This window comes from Schistocerca nitens, chromosome 12 (genome assembly GCF_023898315.1).
Source record: "Schistocerca nitens isolate TAMUIC-IGC-003100 chromosome 12, iqSchNite1.1, whole genome shotgun sequence".
Taxonomy (NCBI): domain Eukaryota; kingdom Metazoa; phylum Arthropoda; class Insecta; order Orthoptera; family Acrididae; genus Schistocerca; species Schistocerca nitens.
This window is the reverse complement of record NC_064625.1, coordinates 138495974-138505491: the sequence shown is the minus strand read 5'-3', so window position 1 is coordinate 138505491 and position 9518 is coordinate 138495974.

Here is a 9518-nt window from a genome sequence, read left to right as displayed (position 1 = left end):
TTAAGTGATCTCTCTGGCACTCCCTTTGGCCAATAGAATAACATCAGTATTTACGAAGACAGTGACTTGTTCTCGAAAGAACAGTTACTGTTGATGACCGTGCAGCTTTTCTCTGGAATAAATGATGAATGACAACCTCAGCTGCCGACAGGTGTTGTTGATATACCTCGATGTGGACAGCTGAAAATGTGTGCCCCGACCGGGACTCGAACCCGGGATCTCCTACTTACACATCGAGGTATAACAACAACTACTGTCGGCAGCTGAGGTTGTCATTCATCATTTATTCCAGGGAAAAGCTGCACGGTCATCAACAGTAACTGTTCTTTCGAGAACAAGTTACTGTCTTCATATACACTCCTGGAAATGGAAAAAAGAACACATTGACACCGGTGTGTCAGACCCACCATACTTGCTCCGGACACTGCGAGAGGGCTGTACAAGCAATGATCACACGCACGGCACAGCGGACACACCAGGAACCGCGGTGTTGGCCGTCGAATGGCGCTAGCTGCGCAGCATTTGTGCACCGCCGCCGTCAGTGTCAGCCAGTTTGCCGTGGCATACGGAGCTCCATCGCAGTCTTTAACACTGGTAGCATGCCGCGACAGTGTGGACGTGAACCGTATGTGCAGTTGACGGACTTTGAGCGAGGGCGTATAGTGGGCATGCGGGAGGCCGGGTGGACGTACCGCCGAATTGCTCAACACGTGGGGCGTGAGGTCTCCACAGTACATCGATGTTGTCGCCAGTGGTCGACGGAAGGTGCACGTGCCCGTCGACCTGGGACCGGACCGCAGCGACGCACGGATGCACGCCAAGACCGTAGGATCCTACGCAGTGCCGTAGGGGACCGCACCGCCACTTCCCAGCAAATTAGGGACACTGTTGCTCCTGGGGTATCGGCGAGGACCATTCGCAACCGTCTCCATGAAGCTGGGCTACGGTCCCGCACACCGTTAGGCCGTCTTCCGCTCACGCCCCAACATCGTGCAGCCCGCCTCCAGTGGTGTCGCGACAGGCGTGAATGGAGGGACGAATGGAGACTTGTCGTCTTCAGCGATGAGAGTCGCTTCTGCCTTGGTGCCAATGATGGTCGTATGCGTGTTTGGCGCCGTGCAGGTGAGCGCCACAATCAGGACTGCATACGACCGAGGCACACAGGGCCAACACCGTGGGGAGCGATCTCCTACACTGGCCGTACACCACTGGTGATCGTCGAGGGGACACTGAATAGTGCACGGTACATCCAAACCGTCATCGAACCCATCGTTCTACCATTCCTAGACCGGCAAGGGAACTTGCTGTTCCAACAGGACAATGCACGTCCGCATGTATCCCGTGCCACCCAACATGCTCTAGAAGGTGTAAGTCAACTACCCTGGCCAGCAAGATCTCCGGATCTGTCCCCCATTGAGCATGTTTGGGACTGGATGAAGCGTCGTCTCACGCGGTCTGCACGTCCAGCACGAACGCTGGTCCAACTGAGGCGCCAGGTGGAAACGGCATGGCAAGCCGTTCCACAGGACTACATCCAGCATCTCTACGATCGTCTCCATGGGAGAATAGCAGCCTGCATTGCTGCGAAAGGTGGATATTCACTGTACTAGTGCCGACATTGTGCATGCTCTGTTGCCTGTGTCTATGTGCCTGTGGTTCTGTCAGTGTGATCATGTGATGTATCTGACCCCAGGAATGTGTCAATAAAGTTTCCCCTTCCTGGGACAATGAATTCACGGTGTTCTTATTTCAATTTCCAGGAGTGTATATAGTTAAAGGCTACCCAGCCATTGACCTTCGCCTGTGCGAATGCGCACAGGTTGCCCAAACTCTTACGGGAATCGCCAAAGCGTCCGCGAGTAATGAGTGGGTGGGCAAATGTCTATAAGGTACAATACATATGTAGAATTGTGGACAGTTGGGAATGTGAGTCTCACGGGAAGCGTGCAACGGATAAGTCCCTGCAGTCGCGCTATTCATCTGTGTCCTCGGTGGCTCAGATGGATAGAGCGTCTGCCATGTAAGCAGGAGATCCCGGGTTCGAGTCCCGGTCGGGGCACACATTTTCAGCTGTCCACATCGAGGTATAACAACAACTACTGTCGGCAGCTGAGGTTGTCATTCATCATTTACATCAGCGTTTGTTTTAATCAGACTTCCAGTTGCCAATTATGTTGTAGTATACCCCGAAGTCAGCATGTTCGCATAATAAAACAGTAAAATTGACCTCAAGACATTTGAAAGTGACTCGTAATAAGTCCAAACCAGCCGTGAAAATAAAATTACAACATAATTGGCAACTGCGTCGCTTGACTTCAATAAAGAGGAAATCGGCAGTCGGGCAGGAACTCCAACCCATTGAGGAGCGTTTACTCAGCCAAAATCCCATGATCGAGGCAGTATGCTGACGACATCCGCAACAGTTGTGACGAAATTTGAGGTGAATTCTGTAGGTAATCCCGTTTGTACTGTGAGAACTGCCTTTATCTAAGATCGGCCACTTAATTTTCAGTTATATCGATTCCCTTACTGGGTTTTGAAATGCATCTTATCGTACACCTGCTCTTAAGAATGGCATTTTTATATCTGTATCTCACGGAATTACCGCCTTTATCTGTATCCAGATTATGCAATAACAGAAATTATTTGTGATCTCCAACATTCTCCAATAAGCATTGATTAAACGCGGAATTATCTTGAAGTTCTCGTCATTATCTTCTGCAAAATTTTCTCTGTCACTTACTCGTCAGGCACGGGAATAAGTGTAAAATTAGCCATGTGCAAGGCAGACTCGGGTACTCAGCGTTCTGTACAGACTTAATTACATATTCAGACAATTCATCCATCCCGGGACTAGAGAATGTCATACATTTTTGCCTGTTATCGACATTGAAACTGGCAAGGAATCCGAGGGATTCCAAGTGCTTCTTGAATGTTTTGATTTCAATAATACGGTTGCGACACAAAAGTCTTGCAGGAGGCAAGGGACTATTATCACAATAATCACTGTATGTTGGTTGTTACGTAAAATAAAAAATTATGTTGGTTATCTTTCTGTACAAATAATCAGGTCTGGCTTCTTTGTGTCTAGAAATAGCTTTCACACGCAGATGACTTACGATTTAAGGCAGGCGCTATACCAGGCACGCCAGTGAGTGTGAAGTATTGTGCACTCCTGGAAATGGAAAAAAGAACACATTGACACCGGTGTGTCAGACCCACCATACTTGCTCCGGACACTGCGAGAGGGCTGTACAAGCAATGATCACACGCACGGCACAGCGGACACACCAGGAACCGCGGTGTTGGCCGTCGAATGGCGCTAGCTGCGCAGCATTTGTGCACCGCCGCCGTCAGTGTCAGCCAGTTTGCCGTGGCATACGGAGCTCCATCGCAGTCTTTAACACTGGTAGCATGCCGCGACAGCGTGGACGTGAACCGTATGTGCAGTTGACGGACTTTGAGCGAGGGCGTATAGTGGGCATGCGGGAGGCCGGGTGGACGTACCGCCGAATTGCTCAATACGTGGGGCGTGAGGTCTCCACAGTACATCGATGTTGTCGCCAGTGGTCGGCGGAAGGTGCACGTGCCCGTCGACCTGGGACCGGACCGCAGCGACGCACGGATGCACGCCAAGACCGTAGGATCCTACGCAGTGCCGTAGGGGACCGCACCGCCACTTCCCAGCAAATTAGGGACACTGTTGCTCCTGGGGTATCGGCGAGGACCATTCGCAACCGTCTCCATGAAGCTGGGCTACGGTCCCGCACACCGTTAGGCCGTCTTCCGCTCACGCCCCAACATCGTGCAGCCCGCCTCCAGTGGTGTCGCGACAGGCGTGAATGGAGGGACGAATGGAGACGTGTCGTCTTCAGCGATGAGAGTCGCTTCTGCCTCGGTGCCAATGATGGTCGTATGCGTGTTTGGCGCCGTGCAGGTGAGCGCCACAATCAGGACTGCATACGACCGAGGCACACAGGGCCAACACCGTGGGGAGCGATCTCCTACACTGGCCGTACACCACTGGTGATCGTCGAGGGGACACTGAATAGTGCACGGTACATCCAAACCGTCATCGAACCCATCGTTCTACCATTCCTAGACCGGCAAGGGAACTTGCTGTTCCAACAGGACAATGCACGTCCGCATGTATCCCGTGCCACCCAACGTGCTCTAGAAGGTGTAAGTCAACTACCTTGGCCAGCAAGATCTCCGGATCTGTCCCCCATTGAGCATGTTTGGGACTGGACGAAGCGTCGTCTCACGCGGTCTGCACGTCCAGCACGAACGCTGGTCCAACTGAGGCGCCAGGTGGAAATGGCATGGCAAGCCGTTCCACAGGACTACATCCAGCATCTCTACGATCGTCTCCATGGGAGAATAGCAGCCTGCATTGCTGCGAAAGGTGGATATACACTGTACTAGTGCCGACATTGTGCATGCTCTGTTGCCTGTGTCTATGTGCCTGTGGTTCTGTCAGTGTGATCATGTGATGTATCTGACCCCAGGAATGTGTCAATAAAGTTTCCCCTTCCTGGGACAATGAATTCACGATGTTCTTATTTCAATTTCCAGGAGTGTATTTCAATGGCTCTGAGCACTATGGGACTCAACTGCTGAGGTTATTAGTCCCCTAGAACTTAGAACTAGTTAAACCTAACTAACCTAAGGACATCACAAACATCCATGCCCGAGGCAGGATTCGAACCTGCGACCGTAGCGGTCTTGCGGTTCCAGACTGCAGCGCCTTTAACCGCACGGCCACTTCGGCCGGCTGTATTTCAATCATTTGTGGAATTTTGAATGTAAGAGTACCTCATATATATTTTCGCTAATATGATGTTTAAAATAATGTAGTTTGTCTGGTGATATGCCATGTACTGTGTACAATAATATATTTCCATTTTATGCCTTTAATATATTCTTTGGTCGCTGACTGTTTTTATACACTGAAGAGCCAAAGAAACTGCTACACCTGCTTGATATCGTGTAGGACCCCCGCGAGCACGCAGAAATACCGCAACACGACGTGATATGGACACGACTCATGTCTGACATAGTGCAGAACTGGCACCATGAAACTTGCAGGGCTGTCCGTAAATCCGTAAGAGTGCGAGGGGCTGGAGATCTCTTCTGAAGAGCACGTTGCAAGGAACCACACATATGCTCAATAATATTCATGTCTGGGGAGTTTGGTGCCCACCAATTGAAACTCAGAAGAGTGTTCCTGGAGCCACTCTGTAGCAATTCTGGACGTGTGGGGTGTCGCATTGTCCTGCTGGAATTGTCCAAGTCTGTCGGAATGCACAATGGACATGAATGGATGCAGGTGATCAGACAGGTTGCTTATGTATGTGTCACCTGCCAGAGTCGTATCTAGACGTGTCAGGAGTCCCATATCACTCCAACTGCATACTCCCCATGCCATTGCAGAGCCTCCACCAGCTTGAACAGTCCCCTATTCACATGGAGGGTCCATGGATTCATGAGATTGTCTCCATGCCGGTACACGTCCATCCGCTAGATATAATTTGAAACGAGACTCGTCCGGTCAGGCAACATGTTTCCAGCCGTCAACATTCCAATGTCGGTGTTGACGAATCCAGGTGAGGCGTAAAACTTTGTGTCGTGTAGTCATCAAGGGTACACGAGTGGGCCTTCGGCTTCGAAAACCCATATCGATGATGTTTCGTTTGAATGATGATGGTGATGGTTAGTGTTTATCGTCCCGTCGACAACGAGGTCATTAGAGACGGAGCTCATGCTCAGGTTAGGGAAGGATTGGGAAGGAAATCGGCCGTGCCCTTTCAAAGGAACCATCCCGGCATTTGCCTGAAGCGATTTAGGGAAATCACGGAAAACCTAAATCAGGATGGCTGGAGACGGGATTGAACCGTCGTCCTCCCGAATGCGAGTCCAGTGTGCTAACCACTGCGCCACCTCGCTCGGTTTCGTTTGAATGGTTCGCACGCTTACTCTTGCTGATGGCCCAGCATTAAAATCTGCGGCAATTTGCGGAAGAATTGCGCTTCTGTCACGTTAAATGGTTCAAATGGCTCTGAGCACTATGGGACTTGACATCTGAGGTCATCAGTCCCGTAGACTTAGAACTGCTTAAACCTAACTAACCTAAGGACATCACACACATCCATGCCCGAGGCAAGATTCGAAACTGCGACCGTAGCAGCAGCGCGGTTCCGGACTGAAGCGCCTAGAACCGCTCGGTCACAGCGGCCGGCCGATTCTCTTTAGTCGTCCTTAGTCCCGTTCTTGCAGGATCTTCTTCCGGCGGCAGCAATGCCGCAGATTTGATGTTTTACCGTATTCCTGATATTCACGGTACACTCGTGAAATGGTCGTACGGGAAAATCCCCACTTCATCGCTGCCTCGGAAATGCTGTGTCGTATCGCTCGTGCGCCGACTGTAACACCACTTTCAGACCCACTTAAATGTTGATAACGTGCCATTGTAGGAGCAGTATCCGATCTAACAACTGTACCAGACACTTGTTGTCTTACGTAGGCGTTGCCAACCGCAGCACAGTATTCTGCACGTATACATATCTCTGTATTTGAATACGCGTGCCTACGCCACTTTGTTTGGCGCTTCAGTGTAGAAATAGCTTTCAGACACTCATGACTTACAATACAAGGCAGGCGCTACATCTGGCACGCCAGCAATTGATGGGGTATTCTATTTCAATCATTTGTGGAATTTTGTACATAACTTATACATATTTTTGTTAGCATAATGTTTAAAATAATTCAGTTTGTCTGGTGATGTGCCATGTACTGTAGACAATATTTTATGCCCATTTGTACGCCATTGATCTATTCTTTGATCCCTGTCTGTTTTTACACATGACATCAACTAAATCTGGAACGCCAGCAATATATGTAACGTGCCTATGACATGCTCTGTTAAGAGCCTTAAAGTCTTTAGATGAATATGTATATGCGACAACAAATTACCAGCTGCTGTCACTTACCATGTGGTTGTAGACAGAGCAAATTTCAGAATACGATCTTAAAAGGTGCCACTGTAGTGTGGATCCTTTCGTAAAATGACGAAATTGGCTAAGTTTTAATTGTAATCAAGACTGATTTGAAAACTACATGAATACAGACGTTACAAATGTACGTTACCTTAATGTGAAGTGTGTAAAGTGTTGCTTACACATGGCGATGTATGCAGACAACGTAGTGCTTGAAACTTCCTGGCAGATTAAAACTGTGTGCTGGACAGAGACTCGAACTCGGGACCTTTGCCTTAAACCAGTTCTGATACATTGCAAGTTTGTACCGTGTACCATCTGCGGAACATCGACGCAGCTTTGAGTCTAGATTCAGAACTCCCCAGCAGAGAGAATGGTTCAAATGGCTCTGAGCACTTTGAGACTTAACATCTGAGGTCATCAGTCCCCTAGAACTTAGAACTATTTAAACCTAACTAACCTAAGGACATCACACACAACCATTCCCCAGGCAGGATTCGAACCTGCGACCGTAGCAGCAGCGCGGTTCTGGACTGAAGCGCCTAGAACCGCTCGGTCACAGCGGCCGGCTGCAGAGAGAGTGCAACACGTCATTCTTACCGGGACAAATTCACTATACACAGGGTGGTTCAAAAAGGTTCTGCACAAATTGTAGGAGCTGACAGACAAATGTAAACAGAACTGCTCTGGAATAGCAACTTACCGTCTCAGCCAGTGCAAACTCTGGAATGTGAGCTGCAACAAGGATAACAATAGTCTGTATTTTAAAACTTTTTTTATGGTGACTTGTTGAAAGGAGGTGTTCTTGAATCAATTTTTTATGCTGATTCTAGAAATAACTACCATTTTTGAAACTTCCTAGCAGATTAGAGCTGTGTGTCGAACCGAGACTCGAACTCGGAACCTTTGCCTTTCGCGGGCAAGTGCTCTACCAACTGAGCTACCCAAGCACGACTCACGCCTCGTCCTCACAGCTTTACTTCTGCCAGTACCTCGTCTCCTACCTTCCAAACTTTACAGAAGCTCTCCTGCTAACCTTGCAGAACTAGCACTCCTGGAAGAAGGGATATTGCTGAGACATGGCTTAGCCACAGCCTGGGGGATGTTTCTAGAATGAGATTTTCACTCTGCAGCGGAGTGTAGGCTGATATGAAACTTCCTGGCAGATTAAAACTGTGTGCCGGACCGAGACTCGAACTCGGAACCTTTGCCTTTCGCGGGCAAGTGCTCTACCAACTGAGCTACCCAAGCACGACTCACGCCCCGTCCTCACAGCTTTACTTCTGCCAGTACCTCGTCTCCTACCTTCCAAACTTTACAGAAGCTCTCCTGCTAACCTTGCAGAACTAGCACTCCTGGAAGAAGGGATATTGCTGAGACATGGCTTAGCCACAGCCTGGGGGATGTTTCTAGAATGAGATTTTCACTCTGCAGCGGAGTGTAGGCTGATATGAAACTTCCTGGCAGATTAAAACTGTGTGCCGGACCGAGACTCGAACTCGGAACCTTTGCCTTTCGCGGGCAAGTGCTCTACCAACTGAGCTACCCAAGCACGACTCACGCCTCGTCCTCACAGCTTTACTTCTGCCAGTACCTCGTCTCCTACCTTCCAAACTTTACAGAAGCTCTCCTGCTAACCTTGCAGAACTAGCACTCCTGGAAGAAGGGATATTGCTGAGACATGGCTTAGCCACAGCCTGGGGGATGTTTCTAGAATGAGATTTTCACTCTGCAGCGGAGTGTAGGCTGATATGAAACTTCCTGGCAGATTAAAACTGTGTGCCGGACCGAGACTCGAACTCGGAACCTTTGCCTTTCGCGGGCAAGTGCTCTACCAACTGAGCTACCCAAGCACGACTCACGCCTCGTCCTCACAGCTTTACTTCTGCCAGTACCTCGTCTCCTACCTTCCAAACTTTACAGAAGCTCTCCTGCTAACCTTGCAGAACTAGCACTCCTGGAAGAAGGGATATTGCTGAGACATGGCTTAGCCACAGCCTGGGGGATGTTTCTAGAATGAGATTTTCACTCTGCAGCGGAGTGTAGGCTGATATGAAACTTCCTGGCAGATTAAAACTGTGTGCCGGACCGAGACTCGAACTCGGAACCTTTGCCTTTCGCGGGCAAGTGCTCTACCAACTGAGCTACCCAAGCACGACTCACGCCCCGTCCTCACAGCTTTACTTCTGCCAGTACCTCGTCTCCTACCTTCCAAACTTTACAGAAGCTCTCCTGCTAACCTTGCAGAACTAGCACTCCTGGAAGAAGGGATATTGCTGAGACATGGCTTAGCCACAGCCTGGGGGATGTTTCTAGAATGAGATTTTCACTCTGCAGCGGAGTGTAGGCTGATATGAAACTTCCTGGCAGATTAAAACTGTGTGCCGGACCGAGACTCGAACTCGGAACCTTTGCCTTTCGCGGGCAAGTGCTCTACCAACTGAGCTACCCAAGCACGACTCACGCCCCGTCCTCACAGCTTTACTTCTGCCAGTACCTCGTCTCCTACCTTCCAAACTTTAC